A 26052-nucleotide genomic window follows, 5' to 3' on the forward strand; every position below is an offset into this window, starting at 1 on the left:
GGACTACCTATGGTCTACCCTTCAGGCATTTGGGTTCGGGTCAGGGATTTTAAAATTATTATATAAAAACCCTAGGATGTCCATTAATGGGTTTACTTCCTCTTCTTTCCCACTATATAGAGGACCCCTTTCTCCCCTGATATTCTCAGTGGCTACAGAACTCCTTGCATCTTTATTAAGAACTAGGTTGAGTGCAATAGGGATAGGGGCGACCACAAAGTACAATCTAATTTCCTTATATGCAGATGATTTACTGGTGGGACTATCCAACTCTAAGTCTGACTTAGTTACAGTAATAAATTTAATTTAAAAATGTGGGGGTGGGTCTTCCGCTTCCGGGCTCATGGAGGGAGCTGCCTGATTCAGCAGCTCCGTGCTTAAGCCTACAAACCCGCTAATTAAACCTAGCCATCGCCCTCCTGAATACCCGGATTCTTGGGTGGCTTACCACAGCGGCAGGGAGAGTAGAAGGAGCCGTGTCTAAGATCCCCCTGTGAGACTCCTCCGGCAGCAAACACCGCCGAGTGTATAAGCTCCGGAGGCAGCATAAGAGAGGGTGACATCATCCAGCTCCGGCGGCTCAGTGAACTTGTGGCTCCATCCTCCTGGCCGTCCTGTCAGCTCCCCCCCTAAAAATTACTCTAACTGCTGACACTGCTGAAAATATAAGCCCTAGCCGCAGCTAGGGGAGAGAGTGACATTTTACAGCCCGGCAGCTAAGCACACCTGCAGCTCTGTCCCCCCCCCCCCACCCCTCCCCCCAGCCAGCCCTGTCAGCTCCCCTCCAGCTTAATCAAGCTCTGAGTGAGCAGACTGTAAAAAATGGAAAAATACCTTGCAACTGGGACTGTACCCAAGACGCAACAACAGCGCCCAGAAAAAAGGCGCACTGAATCTGATATGATGCCAGATCCAGCCTCAGCTCCGGTCTCCCCTTCATCAAAATCAGTAGTAGCACTACAAAGTGACACTACCGATTTACAGGTATGCAAAAACCCTGATACTCCGGCCACGTATGGGGACATAGTTGACGCTATTAAAGCTACAATGGCACAACTTTTGTCTAATGCAGTAAAAGAAATAACCCAACAGATCCAGGATATCACACTGAGGGTCTCAGACACAGAGAACAGAATAGGAGCTATATGTCACGATATGCACCTTGTCCAGACTGACGTGATTAAAATACAAAAAGAAAATTACCAGCTATTGAATCATCACGACGATATTGAAAATCGCTCCAGATGTAATAATATATGGGTAGTAGGCCTACCTGAAACGGTTAAAGGTACAGCTTTACTATCATTTGCTGGAGTCTCAATACCCCAAATGCTAGGTATCACTGACAAGTGCAAAGACATGATTATTGAAAGAATCCATAGAGTGGGCCCACTTCGACAATCAGACTCAAGACCAAGAGCAGTACTTTTCCGGTGTATGAACTACCTACATAAGGTCGCAATATGGAAAGCCTCACGTAAACACCAAGATATATCTTGGGAGGGAAAAAGACTCCGCATTTTTCAGGATTTTTCTGTTGAGTTATCTAAACAACGTAAGCTCTTCTCGCCCATCTGTACACAACTAGTATCTGAAGGCCAAAAATTTGCACTTATGTATCCGGCATGTCTCAGGATCTTCACACCAGACACCCACTACGATTTCACATGCCCAGAGGATGCCAGAGCGTTCCTTAGGGTGAAATCATCTGCCGATGCTGCAGACATCTCTGACCCCCCCCCCCCGAACATAAACCCAGAGAGGAGACCCAACCTCCCCAACCCGAAATAGACTTCAGTCCACCAAACAGAGTCAAGTTTTGGGAGCAGTTTCATCCATTCTAGACAAGTGAGAATACCGTAGAAATCACCACAAAGAGGTCAGTAAGACAATCATTTATAAACACCCAAATCAGCCCATGCCTCTAACATGTTCAGAGACACTATCCAGTTTCTCAATCACTCTGATAACCCATCCAGTTGGCGAAATATAAGAAAATCCCCTTAAAAAGGTGAAAGGCACTGACCCATGCCCCGTTCAAGTTTTTTTGATCCAGATCCCAACTTTTATGGGATAATGTTATCCTTTTTGATACATCATGTGGATAGTTGTTATAGTTACTACAAAAGTTGCATGTTGATCATGCTTATCGCTTTAAATGTCATGTATGTCCCCCCTGTCCTGTATTCCCCCACCTTTTGTCTCTCTCTTCCCTCTTGTTTACTCATTATCGTGATACTAACACAAGTACGACCATGGATTAGACGACCCTGAAGGCACATGAACTGGAGAAAAGATTCACATGATTGAGTTGAAAATTGTTTCCATCAACGTGGGAGGTCTTCATTCTCCAGCAAAGGGGCGAAAGATACTGCTTTACCTTCAGAGACAGTCACTTGACATAGTTTGTTTGCAGGAGACACACCTTCTTCCCCCTGAAATTTTAAATCTTCAAATGCTAAAATGGAAGGTATTGGCTTCAGCACCATACAATAGCAAGTCCAGGGGAGTGGTAATATTAGCTACTAAATCCCTCCCTGTAGAAATTACTAATTCTATAATAGACCCAGAAGGCAGATATCTTTTTATCAAAATCAACCTAGCAAATAACCCATACTTAATCGGCTCAGTATATGCACCTAACGCATACAAAAAATCCTTTTTTCACCACATTAATAAAAATATTAGCGCCATATACAGATACAAAAAGATTATCTGTGGAGACTTTAATTTAACGACACACCCAGTAATGGACAGATCATCAACCTCAAAGCCAAACTCACATCCCCCTAGAGTAGGAATCCCATTCTTACTTAGAACACTCCACCTAATTGATTCCTGGAGAACATTGAACCCCACTCAACGTGAATACACCTGTCTTTCTGCAGCGCATTGTACGTTATCTCGAATAGACTATATTTTTGTTTCAAATTCCCTGTTCCCACAAGATTCTAAATCAATCATACACCCTATTGTATTATCCGATCACGCTCTAATTCAAAATAAAGAAAAATCTAACTATAGAGCTTGGAGATTTCCTGCCCACTTAAATCAATCTGAACAATTTTAAATCACTAATCACCAAGGCATGGGAAGAATTCCAAATACATAATGCAGAGAGCTTGGCTACTAATCCACCGAATTTCTGGATGGCAGCTAAGGCTTCCTTAAGAGGCACCATTATGGCATATGAACGTTCCACAAAACAACAACTAGCAAAAAATGACATATCTTTACAGGAAAACTTAACAGAATCATATGCCACGTTCATAAAAAAACCTTCCCTTACAACTAAGTCTGCATATACACAGTCAAAAATATTACTTGAAGAATCTCTTCAGGCAGCCACAGATAAATTAAAATGTATTTCTAACTATAAATTCAATACCTTTGGAAACAAGACTGCTAAATTCCTCTCTTCAATGCTAAATTCTTCTAGACCTCCTATGTTAGTTCACCCGTTAATGCAAACAGATGGTTCCCTCACAACCTCCAACTCTCAAATTGCAGTAATCATGTCAAAATTCTACACCACATTATACTCTTCATCCAACCCAGAATCAGCTCCGAATCCTAGTGATACACCCACTCAACACACACAACAAATGGGTGATATACTGTATGGTCTACCTTATCATATCCGCAATTACCCGAGGGAAGTGTTGGACCTCTTTCCTCACCTATTACATTAGAAGAAGTTACAAAAGCCCTTAAATCTTTAAAACCAGCCAAGGCGCCTGGACCTGATGACTTTTATAAGATGTTTCCAGATACAATTGCCCCAACACTAGTCTCAGTCTTTAACTACATACTAATTAATGATACCATACCCTCAAACTTCAATTCTGCAATTATTAAAGTTCTGCCTAAACCAGGTAGAGATTTATGAAAGCCAGGCTCATATAGAGCATCTCTCTCCTTAATTGTGATTATAAAGTTTTGACAAAAATCCTAGCTGATCGATTAGCACTTATTTTACCTAGCATTATTCATCAAGACCAGACAGGCTTTATTAAGGGAAGAAAATCCGTCCGTAATGTACGCAAACTATTAGCAGCCATACGCTCGTTAGACATAAAGCCCATGAACAATATCTTATTAGCTATTGATGCAGAAAAAGCATTCAATCTAGTACAATGGCCCCATTTATTTCAGACGATGCAACAATTTGGTATACCTCATTCCTTTATTACCTTTATCAAGACTATATATACTCTCCCTACATCCCAAATTGCATGTAATGGTTATCTCTCACCTCCCTTCTCTATACAAAGGGGCACGCGACAGGGCTGCCCACTCTCCCCCCCTTTTATTCGCTATAGCTCTTGAACCACTAGCGATTGCTCTTAGAATGACCCCGGCTTTACAGGCATACGAATAGGAAAAATAGAACTCAAACTAGCACTTTTCGCAGATGATATGATTCTATTCATATCACATCCCCTATCATCTATACCCGCCATTATGTCTATAATCAAAGAGTATAGTTCTTTTTCAGGATGCAAAAATAATATTGATAAAACTGAAGTACTACCATTAAATCCCCTTCCAAAGGAGATCTTGTCACACACAACTCTCAGTCAATTTAGCATTGGCTCATCCCAAATAAAATATCTTGGTGTCCTTATAACCCCGAATCCACTAGATATCTATAAAACTAACTTCAATCCTTTACTTCAAAAAATTAAAACCCAACTTGAAGCATGGGCAGATACACCTATCTCGTTATTAGGCAGGGCAGACGTCTTGAAGAATATAGTATTTCCTAAGATATTTTATCTTCTTCAAATGCTTCCATGTACAATCCACCAACATGATCTACAGAGGATAAATAAACAGATGTTCAGGTTTCTATGGTGTGGGAAGAGGCCGAGGATGTCCGGCCATAAATTAACTCACCCAATAACTAATGGCGGATTGAAAATTCCAGATTTCCGCTCATATGCCTGGTCGATCCATTTCCGATATATATCAGATTGGTTATATGACAGGTCAACATACACCGATTGCCTCCTGAACATGTCCTTATTTCACCCATACTCCCCCAGTGCCTTACTCCACACCCCAAGAAAGATAATTCCTTCTTCTATTCTTAATCATATATTGTTTCGACATACGCGCGTGGATACAGTTGAATTGGAAATTGAACAGGAATCCGGAAATAACCCCATTCATTCCAATTTGGAGCAACCCAAATTGCCCGCCCTCCTAGCTCAACTCCTCGTATTCTCTTTGGTACCAAAAGGGTTAGACTTAGCTTCAAAACTGTTTGACCCAGGAGGAAAGATTTTTACATATTCAACCCTTCAAGACAAATATACATTACCACGTAATCATTTTTTCATGTACCTACAAGTCAGACATTACATCTTACCAATCATGTCAAAAATTCTATACATGCAACACATAGACCCGTTAACACATAGACCCGTTAACACCCTTGTTCTCGACTTTATACTGTCATGAATTCAGTCTCAGACTTATAAAATATCCTTCTAACAAATCACCTTGAACAATTAAGCGACACTTGGAAGTCAGACATACCAGGAATCACCTCTCCTGACATGATATTTAAACAGTTCCCAAAAATAATTAAAACACTCTGTTCGGCTTATCTTCAAGAAGTACACTAAAAAGTAATAAACCGCATATATATCACTCCAGCTCAGAGTAAATATACAGTATGTCTCCAAGTGCCTCGGGAGAATGTTGCAAATGCAAGATGTGGAACGCTAGATTCTTCCACTGTTTCTGGTCTTGCTCTAAGATATTAAAATTCTTCCGTGAATCAATAGCATACATAAACTCCTTGTTCTCTATTAATATAACCATAGATCCTTTAGCATGCATATGTCTGAATTTTACCAATTGGTCTCTTCCTCCACTCTTTTCTAAAAATATTCCCTTATGCTGGCCACACATCAGACCAACTTTCCTCCAACCATCCAACTAGTTGCTTGGATGGAATTAAAATATGGTGCTGGATGGCAGAAAAGGGCAATCAGATATGTGCTCACAAACCCAGGAAAATGGACAAAAACATGCAGGCAAATAGTTTAAATCAACCAGGTAACACTACAGTACCATGTCTGAGCGACAGTTTTTGTCATGTCCTTATTTCACCCATACTCCCCCAGTGCCTTACTCCACACCCCAAGAAAGATAATTCCTTCTTCTATTCTTAATCATATATTGTTTCGACATACGTGCGTGGATACAGTTGAATTGGAAATTGAACAGGATTCCGGAAATAACCCCATTCATTCCAATTTGGAGCAACCCAAATTGCCCGCCCCACTTGCTCAACTCCTCGTATTCTCTTTGGTACCAAAAGGGTTAGACTTAGCTTCAAAACTGTTTGACCCAGGAGGAAAGATTTTTACATATTCAACCCTTCAAGACAAATATACATTACCACGTAATCATTTTTTCATGTACCTACAAGTCAGACATTACATCTTACCAATCATGTCAAAAATTCTATACATGCAACACATAGACCCGTTAACACATAGACCCGTTAACACCCTTGTTCTCGACTTTATACTGTCATGAATTCAGTCTCAGACTTATAAAATATCCTTCTAACAAATCACCTTGAACAATTAAGCGACACTTGGAAGTCAGACATACCAGGAATCACCTCTCCTGACATGATATTTAAACAGTTCCCAAAAATAATTAAAACACTCTGTTCGGCTTATCTTCAAGAAGTACACTACAAAGTAATAAACTGCATATATATCACTCCAGCTCAGAGTAAATATACAGTATGTCTCCAAGTGCCTCGGGAGAATGTTGCAAATGCAAGATGTGGAACGCTAGATTCTTCCACTGTTTCTGGTCTTGCTCTAAGATATTAAAATTCTTCCGTGAATCAATAGCATACATAAACTCCTTGTTCTCTATTAATATAACCATAGATCCTTTAGCATGCATATGTCTGAATTTTACCAATTGGTCTCTTCCTCCACTCTTTTCTAAAAATATTCCCTTATGCTGGCCACACATCAGACCAACTTTCCTCCAACCATCCAACTAGTTGCTTGGATGGAATTCAAATATGGTACTGGATGGCAGAAAAGGGCAATCAGATATGTGCTCACAAACCCTGGAAAATGGAAAAAACCTGCAGGCAAATAGTTTAAATCAAACAGGTACAACTACAGTACCATGTCTGAGCGACAGTTTTTGTCATGTCCTTATTTCACCCATACTCCCCCAGTGCCTTACTCCACACCCCAAGAAAGATAATTCCTTCTTCTATTCTTAATCATATATTGTTTCGACATACGTGCGTGGATACAGTTGAATTGGAAATTGAACAGGATTCCGGAAATAACCCCATTCATTCCAATTTGGAGCAACCCAAATTGCCCGCCCCACTTGCTCAACTCCTCGTATTCTCTTTGGTACCAAAAGGGTTAGACTTAGCTTCAAAACTGTTTGACCCAGGAGGAAAGATTTTTACATATTCAACCCTTCAAGACAAATATACATTACCACGTAATCATTTTTTCATGTACCTACAAGTCAGACATTACATCTTACCAATCATGTCAAAAATTCTATACATGCAACACATAGACCCGTTAACACATAGACCCGTTAACACCCTTGTTCTCGACTTTATATTGTCATGAATTCAGTCTCAGACTTATAAAATATCCTTCTGACACACTTACTAACAAATCACCTTGAACAATTAAGCGACACTTGGAAGTCAGACATACCAGGAATCACCTCTCCTGACATGATATTTAAACAGTTCCCAAAAATAATTAAAACACTCTGTTCGGCTTATCTTCAAGAAGTACACTACAAAGTAATAAACCGCATATATATCGCTCCAGCTCAGAGTAAATATACAGTATGTCTCCAAGTGCCTTGGGAGAATGTTGCAAATGCAAGATGTGGAACGCTAGATTCTTCCACTGTTTCTGGTCTTGCTCTAAGATATTAAAATTCTGGCGTAAATCAATAGCATACATAAACTCCTTATTCTCTATTAATATAACCATAGATCCTTTAGCATGCATATGTCTGAATTTTACCAATTGGTCTCTTCCTCCACTCTTTTCTAAAAATATTCCCTTATGCTGGCCACACATCAGACCAACTTTCCTCCAACCATCCAACTAGTTGCTTGGATGGAATTAAAATATGGTACTGGATGGCAGAAAAGGGCAATCAGATATGTGCTCACAAACCCAGGAAAATGGACAAAAACATGCAGGCAAATAGTTTAAATCAAACAGGTACAACTACAGTACCATGTCTGAGCGACAGTTTTTGTCCTTTTCCAGATTTTGGGAGCAAATTTCTGAAGTAAATATTACAAAAAAATTGCTCCCATACAAGTACCATATTTTTATTCCATCCAAGCAACTAGTTGGATGGTTGGAGGAAAGTTGATCTGATGTGTGGCCAGCATTACTTATAATTATATTGACTCTAGTGAAGAAACTCATCCTGATCCATTGGATAATGCCGACAGCTCCATCTGTAACTGAACTTAAATCAAAGCTGTTCCAACTCCTCATGTTTGATAGACGTTCAGTACAAATGGGAATCCTTTTATCCACACACACTTTTTACTCGAAATGGGAAACCTTTATTATCTCCCTAGAAGAACCATATAGATCAAGATGTCTATTGTGAACTGTGGCTGTCTCTGAGGGTTCGGCTAATTAGAGACTTATCATGAATGTGCCTGTCTGGAAAAGTTAAGGGATTGAAATCCCAGATTGATGCAAACCTCCAATTACTGTAATTCAAGAACCATACAAAGTATTAGATAATACTCCCCTTCACCTACCCTTGATCTACATACCGACTCATAACATATTCCCTCCCACCTGCTCCCTCCCATAAATGTCTTGTATTGTGTATACCTCATTTTACCTTGTTTACTACACCCTATTTCGTTTCGTTCCTTCTACTCATATTTAATTAAACAAAAGAGATATTAAATTAATATGTTTAGAACAAGAAGGTAATAGTTTGTTACTGATCTTACTAATGATCCAATATGATAGTATATTATGTTGTAAGTAAAGACCAGGAAAATATACGACAGGAGAGCATATATAGCCTAATGAAGCTCTTTTATTTCAACTGATAATGTACTGTTACATATATCAAAAACATATACCTTCACGAATTGTAATGTATTATTATAATTTCTGTTTAATGAAAACATGGATAATAAAAAGATTTTCACAAAAAATGTGGGAGTTTTCGGGGCTCACCATAAATTGACGTAAATCTCACCTGTTAATGGGGGGCAATGACTCGATAGGGGATGGATCACCCCAAATTCCTATGGCAAGGGTAGATATATTTAAATATCTAGGGATTTGTGTCTCTAAATCAGCTGGCGACTATATCCAGGATATTACCCTGCAATTACAGTACTTAGGGCTAAGTGTAGTTGTTGAGTTATGCGCCCTCTCTCTCTAATAGGTCATGTACACTTGATTAAAATGGTAATTTTCCCGAAAATATTATATATACTCCAACATTCCCCCATCTACATAAAGGATGAGATATTCAGAAAGCAATAGCATTATCTCTTCCTTTATTTGGAGTAACAAACACCTTTGAGCAAGTATGAGAACGGGAAGGGCTTGCCCTGCCCAACTTTAAAATGTATTAACTGGCAGCCCAAATGGTACATTTATGTTCCTGGGTAAAAGAGGGTGAGGAAACAACCAAATTACTCATGCTCAGGGCTGGGTTATAATGGGGGCACAGGGGGTCAGTACCACTGGGCCCCCCTCTATCTAGGGGCCCCCTGTGGTTGGCATGTATTTTTTTTTTTTAGCCAATGGTTTTGTGCTTGGGAGTGTGGTAGTGCTGCAGCTTCACTTATCTGCCAATGTGACAATGATTAATGATGCTGAGCATCAAGAGTCAAGGCACACTGACTGCACAAGTGTACAATACATTACTGGGAATTGACTAAGTCCCATAAGACTTTGCACAAGAGGTCAGAGGCTGAGAGGCTTGTGCTGAGCTCTCCTTGGTGGAGCACATCATACTGTATGCTTCTCAGGCCCATGAAGGATAGCAGCAGTAGCTGCCTTGTCATGGGAGGGTTTTTAATCAGAGGCAGCACTGAGCCTGTCAGTTATCCTACAGAGTAAGGTACAGAGGGACAAACACAGGCTTTTCATTTGGTATATATATATATATATATATATATATATATATATATATATATATATATATATATATATATATAGAGAGAGAGAGAGAGAGAGAGAAGAGATAATCCGGCACTCCACTAAAGAAGTAAAAAGGCAGCTTGCTCCGGTGCCTTCCCAGAACCACGCAGGTCCAACACAGGTAAATCAGGCAACAGGCGTCACTCGGAGTCTTGAAGTAAATAAAGTGCTTTATTGCATATCAGGTGACCTACACCAGTGTTTCGAGCCCAGTGCTCGTCCTCAGGGTACAACTGCTGGCTATGTACCCTGGATGTGGTAAGCCTGTACACCAGCATCCCACATGATGCTGGTGTACAGGCGGCACGCAGGTTACTGACGGGTCATGAGCTATACCAGGGACCCAATATTGATTTTTTTATTTCTTTACTTGAGCTCACCCTCAAGAGAAATTATTTTTTATTTGATGGTAACTGGTATATCCAGTTACAAGGGAGTGCCATGGGATCTTGTGTGGCGCCGGCATTCGCGAATACATTCATGTTTGATGTTGAGCATGAGTTGTTTTTCGCGAATGCCGAGGTAGCCGCCAAGATCCCTTTCTTCGTCAGATATATAGACGATTTGCTGTTGCTGTGGGTGGGCAGTGAGATGGAGTTCCATGAACTGCTCGCCACAGCCAACCGGTCGGATTCTCCCATCAAATTTACCTTTTGTATGAGCAAAACCAAGGTAAATTACCTTGACGTCAACATTTCCATACAGGATAATACCATCAGAACCAGTCTTTATAAAAAGGATACTGACCGTAACACCATTCTCCATTTTTCAAGCTCACACCCAGAATCCACCAAAAAAGGATTGCCCTATTCTCAGTTCTTGAGAATTCATAGAATTTCAGATGATATTACCAGCACTGAAAAAGAGATAGATTCTATGATTGATCAATTCTGCACATGCGGATACCATCTCGCGGAATTAAAAAAGGCAAAAAATAAGGTGTTATCCATTCCACGCTCGGAGGCACTCAAACCCAAAAAAATCCAGGGGACGCCCAAAAAGGAAATTCCCTTTGTCCAAAAATATCATACTGGGAGTCAGGCTATTAACAAAAAAATTAAAGGGCTTTGGCCCATCGTCACGTCGGATAGGGACATTAGAGCCCTTAAAGATTACTCCATCATGCCCAGTTATGCACGTGCCCGTAACTTAAAAGACTGGCTCGTGCATAATGACATCTCCACGTTCAGACCACCTCCATCCATCAATTTTTTGACCAAAAAGCCTGGCTGCTACAGGTGTACGGGGTGCACCTGTTGTAGCTTTATGGAAACAGGGGAATCATTTAGTCACCCACAAACTGGCAGAAAAATCCCCATCAGGCAAGTAGTGACCTGTACTTCGACTCACGTGGTCTATTTCCTACGCTGTCCTTGTGGTCTTTACTATGTTGGAAAGACCACAAGGCAGTTCAAGGAAAGAATGGCCATGCATAGGACATCTATTCGCCAATCCCTTAGTGCCAAAAAAATTGACATGGAACAACCGGTAGCCCGGCATTTCCGCGAGCATGGTCATAATCTTTCCACACTCCGTTATAAGATTATTGAGCAAATCCCCAAAAAATTGCGTGGGGGTGATAGAGCAAAAATCTTGCTTCAACATGAAGCCAGATGGATCTACAAGTTGAGGACAGTATGCCCTGAGGGTCTTAATGAAAACCTACCCCTGGCATGTTTTCTCTGAATAGATCTTTCTATACATATATTTTTTCTGTATGCTGTCATGTTGTGATATTTATTTTGTTATTTGTTATCATTTTTTGACATACATTGAGATTTTTGTCCGGTTTGGGCACCAGCATTGTATTACATGCCTTTTTGAAGTTATTACTTGATTGTCATATATTTCTCCTCTATAGGTCCATGTATACATTTGTTTTTCCTTTCATGCATGAGTAATACCACCCAGTCGCCAGTTCTGCATACTAGCTAGACATTTTTTCATATGGACACGAAGTAAAGTTCTACAGAGTGTCATTCTAGCGTCATTGTATCTATCCAGTTATTTCAGCATTTTTTTTTATTTTTTTTTGCTGTATTTGCAGATCTGACTACTTGGGGCTATACTCCCTGGCACCTCACTTTAGTACAGTGAGGAATGTTCACATTTTCCGTGACTGGCATTGTGTTTTAATATTACATGTTCACTTGTTTACATTCTGCCGTTTTTTGCAGAATTGGTTGCCCAGCAACCCGTGTCCTGAGGCCGGAAGTCCCTCATTCAGCAGCACACCACGCTGAATGAGTCATCTAACTGCGCAGGGAATGCACGTCGCCGGCTGGTGACGCTGATGTTTCCGGAAGACGGAGGCGGGCAGCTGACACAGGGAGAGGGATATAAGGTATGTTCAGTGTATAGTATGTTGATCTTGACAAAGGTTTTAATAAACCGAAACGTTGATCATTTACCTGTTTGCTGTTTATTCTAACGTTGGAGACCGCCGAGTGCCGCTCCCCCCCCCCCCCCCGCTGGTCGGAGCCTTGTGTATATATGTATATATATATATATATATATATATATATATATATATATATATATATATAGACAGCAGGGTTGGTCTGAGAGTCCAGGGGGGACCCCAAAAGAAACAGGCGGCACTCGATCAGCTGGATACAAAAAAATCCAATTTTTATGTGCAGTTGTTAAAAATATACAAGCATAGTGCCGTTGTGTATTTTTAACAACTGCACATAAAAATTGGATTTTTTTGTATCCAGCTGATCGAGTGCCGCCTGTTTCTTTGGGGGTCCCCCCTGGACTCTCAGATCAACCCTGCTGTCTATATTGTATTCAGAGGAAGGCACCTCGGCGCATTGCCCCATCAATGAGAGTGCCAGTCAACTAAAAAATATATATATATATATATATATATATATATATATATATATATATATATATATATATGTAGATGGAGTAGCGGCACTTTATTGAACTAAACCATCATCAGGAATGGTCTATAGACTTCCCCGGTATTGACAAGGATAATTGGAAAGTGGCTCTGGCTATACCAAAAAGTGCAACCAACTCCATTCGTATACAGCAGGTCCAATTTAACATACTGCACAGAACATTCTTAAACCCATTTAGATTGAAGAGAAATGCTCACATCCCCGAACTTTTTCTGGTGTTTTTCTCTCTACTTCTTTTCAGCACTAATTACGATACTCTTTTACAAATGTATCTGTTTATATGCTGTCCCACTCTAATAAAAAATAGGTAGATCTCGATGTAAATGGAACAATGACTATAAATGTACATGTCTACACTGACCGATTTGTGATCCCTAGCCCTATCTCTATATATTATATTATTTTATCACTTTTTGTTACTTTAAGTAACTTTTTTCAGATTATTTACTTATTTGTTTTTGATAGGACCTTACCCACAACCAGTCACCTTTATAGAGGTACACATAGCATAAATTACACATATACACGTGTCATCCATTATATTTGTTAGGATGTTAGCAGTATATAGTATAAGTATTATTAGCATTATTAGTTTTTTAATAGTGCAATTGTCAATATAATTTGCACTATCCACTTATATGGCACATTTATTGGCATAATTATATCATTGGCCCCTATTTCACTATTAAATTATTTGACTTTAGTGGTTAGTATATGAAGTCTGTCCACCGTTATTAGCGCGATTACACTCACAGTAGATATAGGAAAATTGCGATATTACACATCATATTATATACAGATTATTGTATCCAAGATGGCGCCCATTTGGAACGCACGTAGATGTGCGCTGCGCTCCTTAGACTGTGGTGCACGTAGGTAACGTCGGCTCAGCTGCAGCATTTGCCCTCTGACAACAGAGGAGGAGTCCTGACGTAGATGCTAGCCAATATGGCGCCCGTTTGGAACGCACGACGGAGACGCCGTGCGTTCCACAGTTCAATTAGCTTATTTTAACTAAACTGGTCTGTGGAAGTTAGCGTTATTTAGCCTATTCACATTATATACACTGTTGCATTTAGCACCCCCAGCCTAATACTTGTTCAGCGAGAGCTTACACGCTTTTTCAACACACAGTAGTTTTGGAAACAGGAAGTGGTCATACTTCCAGTGCTCCATAAATAGCAGCTTCTCACATAGGAGCTCATTCTGCATTTGGATCCCATGCTGCACACTTCCGGTTTTACTACTAAAGTAAGTTTTTACTTAAAGCATTTAGACTTTGAGTCATTGTTCCATATCAGTTCATGGTTTGTAAAATATTGTTTTGTATTCATTCAAGGGTTCTGAAGTGTCTTAGGAACCATACCTGAATTTTGTATGAACGGCTGATGTAGGTCTCAGACCACTTTATTGCTTCATTTGAGCTCATTTTTGTGACACTGTAAGTTTAAATATGTATTGTTTATTTACCACCTAGTTAAAGGTGTTGGTGAAGGTTAAAGTCAGAGATGACCATTGGAATATCTATATTTCATCCTATAGATATGTCCACTACCAACTAAGGCACATTACTGAAATATACCTGACCATTGCGTGAACGACCGATCCAGGTCCTATACCTCACAGATGTATTAGCAGCTTCCCTGTGATATTGATGTAAGTTTTTATATCTCCACTGGAGACCATCAAGCTAGAGGTGCTGGTTAAGGAGTACATTGGGCATTATACTATTAATATTTACATTCCTTTCTATAGTAACGCTCACCACCCACTCTGGTCTCGCATTGAGTCTCATTCCCCTATATGCTGGACACTGTATGTGATCCTCTAATCTGCGAAAGGTACTAACAGACTATTGATTTGATTAGGCGACTGCACACGATGGGTGATTCTCCACCTGGGACTGGTCCTCTGTTTCTCTGTACCAACCATGCGATGTTATCAATGGTATAAAGGCTCTCCTGCCTGCTATCTATTACCCTAAAAGCACACTAATGCTTATCAATAAATCTTTCTTCTCCGCTGTCCTCCACTCCTCATCATATTTGTCATCCATGATTTGTTTTTATTTTTTATGTTCATATGAATGAACTTTACTATTTGTATTATTCACAGTGTTTTTTTCGCCTTGCTGACTTATTGTTCGCTAAGCCTCTGATGAAGTCAATTTATTGACGAAACGCGTTGGGCCTACTACATCATCTGTACCAGTAACAGATTTGCTGTACCTTTTAAATGTGAAGTCTTTGTAAAGACTAAGAAATAAATGTATAACTTTTAATCTGTTGAGTTATTTATAAGCGCACTCTAAATCTATTCTCTATCTCTATTTGCCTGTTCTGACCCGGCTAACAGGGGTCAATTAGAGTTGCTGCTCTCACTACTATCTTGGGCGCGGTTGGGGAACCATTCTTTGTGATTTCTATTCCCTCTCTGTTAGCAACCTCACTGCGGCCCTTACAATATGCCACTAGTTAAAGATAGAACTAAAAGAAATCATAATATGAAAAACATCTTCATAGAGGACGATTATGAATTGGATATGGAGGACGAAGGAGAGGACTACTTTGGACATTTGAACACTTTGGAGAAATTGGCTATTAAAGAACTGAAAGGATGGTACGACATCGTCACACTCGAAAAATACCTAGAAGTTGGAAGGATCCCAAGAGGTTTACGCATACAAAAAACACCAACCTATGGGAGCGACAACCCTTCCTTCCTTAAAACTTGGCATTCCATCCTAGACGATTGTTCGGCAAAACTTATCTCGGCTCTGATCAATGAAAGGAAAAGTGAACTGATCACTATTGAAGGAGAAATGGGTAGGATCGAAGGACTCCTATCAAAGTTTGATACGAGTGAAGAATTTAAACGTGATATTGCAGATCTCCAATCTAAGCTAGATTCATTAGAGAAAGAAATAGTCCTGAGAAAACAAAAGAAATTCATTCGTGATAAAAGAGACTATATTAATGGCCACATCCACATCTGGCCTAATGACACTAGAAATCATGATGTCCAGTCAAGGAACTCCAGGCAAGAAAATTATTCTAATCGCAACTGGGAAGGTCGAAGCCGAGCTCAATTTCGCTCTAACGATAGGAACCACACTCGTTATCCACGTAGTAATAATTATCATAATAACTACCTGAATTTTAAACCTCAGGATAGACAGTATGATAGACCCAGAAGGCAAGACTATCATTATACTAAGGAAGATTACTACCACAGAGGAACCGACAGGGGCAGAATTCCCTCCCATCGAGATTACCACCACTACGGTAGAGAAGATAGAGAGCGGTCCCCTACCCCCCGCAAAAATTCCCATTTTTTAGATGGAGATCGGGATTCAGGCCACCCGTATCGCACAGTACGAGAAGAACTACATACTCGCCTGGAATCCCCGCATGGCCTAAAACGCAGGCTGAATGGAGACCCAGAGGTACTAGAGGGGGCAAACGGTTCTCCCAAAAAGAAAAAAGGCCTATTGGCCCCACTTCCTCAGGGGCAGGAATCATTAACCTATCAGCGAAAGAATTATCTCCAGCAGAAAGCTCGCTTTTAGACAGAGGCCTGAAATTCGCCCCAGATAACCATTTGAACCACTTCAATCTTTTTATTGACCTAAATAAATACATTAGGAATTTAACGGTCCAGAGACACTTTCTTAAAAATCAGACGAATGTAACCAAGGAATTGGATAAAAAACCCCTCGTAGCACCCACATCCCACTTCTACCCAGTAGAGTCAAGAGGAAGTCACCTTGAAATTTTCTTTGAGGCGGTTCGTGAGGACTTCCGAACCATTAAACCTAAAAAGCATAAGTCCACCAATCTGAACCCTCAGGAAAACCATGCTCTAAAAAGTTTGAAAAAAGATGAACAAACGGTTATCAAAATAGCTGACAAAGGAGGGGCGGTAGTCCTACAAGACAAAACCAATTATGTGGCTGAAGCTAATAAAATCCTGGACGATACTTCGACTTACAAAAAAATACCCACCAACCCTACCCTAGAGTTCCAGAATGACCTGAAGACTCACTTAACCTTGGGCTTACAGGAGGGAGTATTATGTAAGGAAGAATTCGACTACATTTATGTGAAACATCCCATGCTGCCGATCTTCTACCACACCCCCAAAGTTCATAAAGATCAAGCTCAACCCCCTGGACGCCCCATTGTTGCGGGTGTTAACTCCCTTACTTCAAACCTGTCTCATTTTCTCGATCTAAAGCTCCAACCTTATGTACTGCAAAATACATCCCACTTAAAGGATAGTTCCTCAGTACTCCAACTCCTAAAAGGAATGATATGGTCCACCGAGTACAGTTGGCTTACAATTGACGTACAAGGCCTTTACTCCTCCATCCCCCATAACAAGGGTTTAGAGTCGGTGGAAAAAATCCTACGAAATGACACAGATAAGTCCAACTCTGAAATCACTTTTTTGATCAAAAGTATAGATTTTATTCTAAATCATAATTTTTTTGAATTTAACGGGGAGTACTACATCCAGCAACAGGGGACAGCCATGGGGACAAAATTCGCCCCAGCATACGCCAACTTACACATGAGAGCCTGGGAAGAACAACATATATATGGTTCCCGTTTTGAAAACAACATAATCTTTTACAAACGTTATATAGACGACCTACTGCTGATCTGGAGAGGCGACGAAACAAGTATATCGGACTTTATTTCTTATATTCATATCAATGATTTCAATTTAAAATTTACATTTAAAACCAATATGTCCACCATTGACTATTTGGATCTCGAACTTGAAGGCTCTCCTGGAGAAGAAATTAAAACTCGTACCTTCTTTAAGAAGGTCGATGCAAATAGTTTTATCCCAGCTACCAGCTGCCATCTTCCTTCCTGGAAAAACAGCGTTCCATACGCCCAGTTCCTTAGAATAAAGAGGAACTGCAGTGAAGATAGCGAATTCTGGTCCCAATCCCAAATCTTAGCAAACAGATTCATCGAAAGGGGATATAAGTCAAACCACATCGAAGAGGCCAGACAAAAAGCCTTTGTACAAGTAAGAGATAACCTTCTGACTAAACAAGTGAGACCGGCTAAAGAATTCAAGAGCCGCCCCTTTGTGACACAATTTAATTGTGAAAACCATGAAATAAAAAAGATTTTAGAGAGACACTGGTCAACCCTCTTGCGAGATCCGATTTTAGGCCAGCACCTCCCTCCTAAACCCAATCTGGTGTATCGCCGGGCCAATAACCTAAAATCTATACTTGCCCCCAGCAGATTAAAACCCACTACATCTGTAGTTTCTAAAACCACCCATTTCTTGAATAAAAAACCAGGTACTACCCCGTGCAATAGATGCATTTGTTGTCCTTTTTTTGACAAAATACAGTTCAAACACACTCTGGAGAACGGTAAAGAGTACAGAATCCAAGAAGCAGTGACGTGCAATTCTGACCATGTGGTCTACAAAATCACCTGCAGCTGTAATCTCCATTACGTCGGCAAAACAATTAGACAAGCAAAACTCAGAATCCAGGAGCACATGAGAAACATCAAGAACAAAGTAAGAGTACACAGTCTCCCCAGACACTATCAGGAGAAGCACAACTCTGAGGTCACAAAAGAAAATTTCAAGTTCACGATCTTGGAAAGAGTCCCTGTTAACCCTAGAGGGGGTAATAGGGGTCAAGATCTCATCAAAAAAGAAAGTTTTTGGATCTATACCCTGAATACCCTTTTCCCTAGAGGACTAAATGAAGGGGTAGATATTGTAGCTTTCATTTAGCTCACATCCCCGAACTTTTTCTGGTGTTTTTCTCTCTACTTCTTTTCAGCACTAATTACGATACTCTTTTACAAATGTATCTGTTTATATGCTGTCCCACTCTAATAAAAAATAGGTAGATCTCGATGTAAATGGAACAATGACTATAAATGTACATGTCTACACTGACCGATTTGTGATCCCTAGCCCTATCTCTATATATTATATTATTTTATCACTTTTTGTTACTTTAAGTAACTTTTTTCAGATTATTTACTTATTTGTTTTTGATAGGACCTTACCCACAACCAGTCACCTTTATAGAGGTACACATAGCATAAATTACACATATACACGTGTCATCCATTATATTTGTTAGGATGTTAGCAGTATATAGTATAAGTATTATTAGCATTATTAGTTTTTTAATAGTGCAATTGTCAATATAATTTGCACTATCCACTTATATGGCACATTTATTGGCATAATTATATCATTGGCCCCTATTTCACTATTAAATTATTTGACTTTAGTGGTTAGTATATGAAGTCTGTCCACCGTTATTAGCGCGATTACACTCACAGTAGATATAGGAAAATTGCGATATTACACATCATATTATATACAGATTATTGTATCCAAGATGGCGCCCATTTGGAACGCACGTAGATGTGCGCTGCGCTCCTTAGACTGTGGTGCACGTAGGTAACGTCGGCTCTGCTGCAGCATTTGCCCTCTGACAACAGAGGAGGAGTCCTGACGTAGATGCTAGCCAATATGGCGCCCGTTTGGAACGCACGACGGAGACGCCGTGCGTTCCACAGTTCAATTAGCTTATTTTAACTAAACTGGTCTGTGGAAGTTAGCGTTATTTAGCCTATTCACATTATATACACTGTTGCATTTAGCACCCCCAGCCTAATACTTGTTCAGCGAGAGCTTACACGCTTTTTCAACACACAGTAGTTTTGGAAACAGGAAGTGGTCATACTTCCAGTGCTCCATAAATAGCAGCTTCTCACATAGGAGCTCATTCTGCATTTGGATCCCATGCTGCACACTTCCGGTTTTACTACTAAAGTAAGTTTTTACTTAAAGCATTTAGACTTTGAGTCATTGTTCCATATCAGTTCATGGTTTGTAAAATATTGTTTTGTATTCATTCAAGGGTTCTGAAGTGTCTTAGGAACCATACCTGAATTTTGTATGAACGGCTGATGTAGGTCTCAGACCACTTTATTGCTTCATTTGAGCTCATTTTTGTGACACTGTAAGTTTAAATATGTATTGTTTATTTACCACCTAGTTAAAGGTGTTGGTGAAGGTTAAAGTCAGAGATGACCATTGGAATATCTATATTTCATCCTATAGATATGTCCACTACCAACTAAGGCACATTACTGAAATATACCTGACCATTGCGTGAACGACCGATCCAGGTCCTATACCTCACAGATGTATTAGCAGCTTCCCTGTGATATTGATGTAAGTTTTTATATCTCCACTGGAGACCATCAAGCTAGAGGTGCTGGTTAAGGAGTACATTGGGCATTATACTATTAATATTTACATTCCTTTCTATAGTAACGCTCACCACCCACTCTGGTCTCGCATTGAGTCTCATTCCCCTATATGCTGGACACTGTATGTGATCCTCTAATCTGCGAAAGGTACTAACAGACTATTGATTTGATTAGGCGACTGCACACGATGGGTGATTCTCCACCTGGGACTGGTCCTCTGTTTCTCTGTACCAACCATGCGATGTTATCAATGGTATAAAGGCTCTCCTGCCTGCTATCTATTACCCTAAAAGCACACTAATGCTTATCAATAAATCTTTCTTCTCCGCTGTCCTCCACTCCTCATCATATTTGTCATCCATGATTTGTTTTTATTTTTTATGTTCATATGAATGAACTTTACTATTTGTATTATTCACAGTGTTTTTTTCGCCTTGCTGACTTATTGTTCGCTAAGCCCCTGATGAAGTCAATTTATTGACGAAACGCGTTGGGCCTACTACATCATCTGTACCAGTAACAGATTTGCTGTACCTTTTAAATGTGAAGTCTTTGTAAAGACTAAGAAATAAATGTATAACTTTTAATCTGTTGAGTTATTTATAAGCGCACTCTAAATCTATTCTCTATCTCTATTTGCCTGTTCTGACCCGGCTAACAGGGGTCAATTAGAGTTGCTGCTCTCACTACTATCTTGGGCGCGGTTGGGGAACCATTCTTTGTGATATATATATATATATATATATAGACAGCAGGGTTGGTCTGAGAGTCCAGGGGGGACCCCAAAAGAAACAGGCGGCACTCGATCAGCTGGATACAAAAAAATCCAATTTTTATGTGCAGTTGTTAAAAATATACAAGCATAGTGCCGTTGTGTATTTTTAACAACTGCACATAAAAATTGGATTTTTTTGTATCCAGCTGATCGAGTGCCGCCTGTTTCTTTGGGGGTCCCCCCTGGACTCTCAGATCAACCCTGCTGTCTATATTGTATTCAGAGGAAGGCACCTCGGCGCATTGCCCCATCAATGAGAGTGCCAGTCAACTAAAAAATATATATATATATATATATATATATATATATATATATATATATATATATATATATATATGTAGATGGAGTAGCGGCACTTTATTGAACTAAACCATCATCAGGAATGGTCTATAGACTTCCCCGGTATTGACAAGGATAATTGGAAAGTGGCTCTGGCTATACCAAAAAGTGCAACCAACTCCATTCGTATACAGCAGGTCCAATTTAACATACTGCACAGAACATTCTTAAACCCATTTAGATTGAAGAGAAATGCTGGACTGTGCTTGGATTATTATCCTAAGTGCGGGCTGAATGGCTGCACCTTCTGGCATACAAGCTGAGTGTTAAACATTATTTTTGGAGTATGCGGTGATGAGGTGGTTCAAGATGGTATGAGTTCTCTGGCAGTAAACGTGACCGCTCTGGCCAAGGTGATTTTTACATGCAGCTGGCTGGCACAGAACAGCCCAGAGTTTTTTGAATGGACAAATTTAGTGAATTTCACATATGAAAAGCATGAACAATTTGTATATGCCTCTAGGGCAGTGGTGGGCAACAGGCGGCTCATGACTGGCCCGCCACTCAAACTTGTAGCACAATGATAAGCGGCCCGACGGCTGAGCCGCTTGTCATTGTGCTCTATCTGTGCTGCCGCTGAGGAGAGCAGGGATATTCCCCCCTCCCTCCCCCTTCTGCTGCCGGCTCCACCCTGACTGGCACACGTGCACTTTATGCGCCGGGGATAGATGTTGCAGTGCGCCTGGCAGACAAACACATGAGGAAGAGACTGGTCACCGCACGAGTACTGCGGAGGTGACCACGTGAGTACTGCGCGCTGCAGTGCCACCCCCCTCCTTGCTGCTCCAGATTGTTGCACCGTAGGCCGGGAACTCACAGCAGTGGCTGCAATGTTATCAAGCAGGGTATGTATGTACACTGCTGGGGAGAGGGGTGGACATACCCAGCATGATAATAACATTGCAGCCACTTTTTTGAGTTCCCGGCCAGCCTTCAAAGATGACAGCCCGAACTCCTATGCAGGGGCAGAGAGAGCAGGGGCACAGGCAGCTGAACACTGCCTGAATGTAGAGGGAGCTGCAGCGCATCGCACCACACAGCCCCGGAGTGTTCAGGGACAACTGCTGCAATTTATAGGTCAGTGTGTCTCCAGGGTCCTGGCTGGGAGGGGATGTGGGGGCTGTAGCTATTCATTGGACTGCATTAATTTTATTAAAGGAAAGAAGTCTGTGTGTGGTGGGCTATTTATATGCGTGTGTGTGTTTGTGTACTACTGTACAGTATTATGCAGGTAATAAATTGCCTATTGTGCAGTGGGGGTCAGGGGCCGCTGTGCTAAGGCAGAATTGCTGCTGGGTCCTGGGGGAAAGGGAATGTAAAATGGAGGTAGTTTCTTCCTCCATTTTACATCCCATCTCCCCCAGGACCCAGCAGCGATTCTACCTTAATACAGCTACCCCCGACCCCCACTGCACAAGAGGCAATGTGCTGCATGTTGCCCACCCCTGTCTAGGACCTAGAAATGTTAAAACTCAGTAGTGTGCCACAAAGCTGTGCATTGTGTACAGTAGGCACATCACCAGGCACTGACCCTGCACATGCTGAGGGGGTGATAATGTATTGCACATCAATTTGACCAGTTAATAACCTCTGTCACACTTCAGCGTTCTCAGAATTCTCTACACTTTCCTGTTATTACTACTAAACCTTTCCCCTTGTCACTCTATACCTCCTACTCTGCTTAATGTCACCAACAGTAGGATGGGGTCTACTATTGTGTTGCATAATGTGTATAAGGGGTATATGGTGTGGCACACTACACTCAAGGACAAACCCCTTTTGAGAGACCACACCACTTTTGCATAGTCACACCCCCTTTTCTTGAGTGCGGCCCTCGACCATTTGCTGGAAGTGTTATGCGGCCCTCCAACTGAAATTATTGCTCACCCCTGCTCTTGGGGCCTTACTTCATCCTTTCACAAGATATGGCACAGCTGGCACAAATCTGTTTTTTTTTAGGGTAAATTGTAAAAATAGTGCACTATGTTTATAATTAATTATTTTTTGATAAATGTGTTTTTTTTCTGTTTTTTTTTTCTTTATTTTTCCTTTATTATCAGTGTATAGCTGACTAGTGATAGTGCAAATAGCATGAGCTGAGTATATACATATTTATACACAGTTTTTTCTTGTTTCTTTGGTCACTAGAATATAAATTCACTTAAGGGTCACTGTCCCAGCATGTTTGGCGTGTGAAGCTTATCTTTGGCTCAATATTGTTATCATACTGCCCTCTGTCGTGTTCTTCTGTGCTGTTTAGATTGCACCAAGCACATTGAATAAGTTGGATTGTCATTGTACCACAGAATGTTTGTGAACTTATATAAAATACAATTTTTGGCTCATGGTGTCCTAAGATTGTCTGAAGTGTCATGTATGTTTTGTTTATATAAAAATGTTTTTATTTAATTGTATATAAATAAAGATTCAATTAAAAAAAATCTATTCAAGTCATGTAATTAATTTAGCACTATTTTATATTGTTGTTGTTTTTTCACCTGCTATAGCGTCTGACTAACCACCTTTTTTGTATCTGCCTGGATAAAATACACATTTGCAATTATTAAACATAGGGTACTGTACTTTGTGGTAGGGAAGAAGACTTCCCTGTATTTAATTCCAACCTTTGGTTAAATCCCAATAGCTCTCCTTTGGGTCAACCTCTTCACAAACGACCCATTTTCATTTAAAGATGTGGGGGTACATTTATTAAGATGGGTGTTCTATTGAAGATGGGATGTTAACCATGACAACCAATCAGATTCTATGTATTATCTTCTAGAATAAGCTAAGTAAATTTGAACTAAAATCTGATTGGTTGCCATGGGCAACATCCCATATTTAATAGAACTCCCATTTTAGTATATTTACCATATAATTTCTTTATTTTGTGTGTCTCCCCATGTCATTTTGTTCTGGATCTACCCGTCTAGGATGACATTGGCTATGTCACACCAAAATGTCAACATACACAAGGCTGACAATGGAAAAAGATCAACACAAGTATAAGGTCGATACATAAAAAGTTGATACATGAAGAAGATATGTGATGCTACTGTACACCCTACTCTTATTATGGTATACATGTAGGTCTTATAGATTACTAAGGTAGATGATACTGAATTTATAGTGCATAAAACATGAGCAAATGACATTTTTGAAACTTTTGGAATTATTATCCTTTATTTATATGGCGCCACAAGGGTTCCGCAGCGCCCAGTTAGAGTACACATAATCAAATAGAAAAACTGACTTACAGTTGAAGACAAGACAGGACAAGTACAGGGTGCAGTCGAAGACTATTGAAGTAAGAAAGGATAAGCACATGAGGTAAGAGGTCCCTGCTCACGAGAGCTTACATTCTAAAGAAGAGGGGCAGGCAGACAGGGATGACACGGGAGGGATAGACAGGGAGCTGAACAGTTTGCTGGGTTTGGTGAAGAAGTGGGACTTAAGAGCCCATTTGAAGTTCTGTATAGAAGTGGAGAGTCTGACGGGGAGAGGTAGGGAATTCCAGAGTAAGGCAGCAAAATGTGAATGAATTATAAATCTACATATATTTCATTTTTACTCCTGGAATTAGGTTCTAGCTCAGTAGTTTTGGAAATAACTTTGTACAGAAGAATAGACGGAAATTGTGTATAGGATTTTAAGATTAGAATAGGAAACCATTGCTGTTGATCTTCTAAGGTAGTTTGAAAACTAATTAACAGTAAATGCAGATAAACTGGGTTCTTAAAACAACTTAATAAAAATCCACAGAGCATAACATTACGAAAGGAGATAAAGCTGTAGCAGTTGGCATCAGGTAATCATGCTTTATCTTAATACAATAATGCTGGTAGAAAAGCTTATAGAATACCTCATTTTAAAATTAACATTTTCATCTTTGCTAATGCAAGACCCATAGATGCTTCTATGATTCCTGAGCCATGTCAATTAAAGGTATTGCATTCTCTGTGGTTTTGATAGTGTTATTGAATAGTTTATAACTGGCAATCATAATGTGAGATGAGATAATGAAGTAGAAAGAGATGAAACATAAGAGTGTGAAAGAGAGATACATAAAGAGAGAGAGCGCGAGAGAGAGAGTGAGAGAGAGGCTGGTTATAATGTATAGAATGTAGATATGAGACATCAGGGGTGACATTTAATAGACTGCGATTGTGCTTTTTTGCGATAATTAGTCATCAAAATGGCGTTATCGCATTTTTCCCTCAAATCGTCCATTTAATAGGGTGCGCAGAGTCCCGTTTTTTTTCCCCCGAAAACTCGCACTTTGTCAATGTCATTGTCATTTTTATCGCATCCAGATGTTTTCGCACAGAAAAGTATACAAAACGCATATTTAATGGGATGCGCAAACGCAAATCGCACTTTTGAGGTGTCTGTAAATCGCACTTTTTTCAGACCAGGGTCTGATGTGCGAATTGGTCAGAGACATGCATAGATCATTGTGATCTGCGCCTGTTTCTGTTGTTAAAATAGAGTTAAAGAAAACATTTGAAAAAAAAAAAAAA

Source organism: Crinia signifera, chromosome 7, assembly GCF_055691185.1.
Source record: "Crinia signifera chromosome 7, ASM5569118v1, whole genome shotgun sequence".
Classification (NCBI taxonomy): Eukaryota; Metazoa; Chordata; class Amphibia; order Anura; family Myobatrachidae; genus Crinia; species Crinia signifera.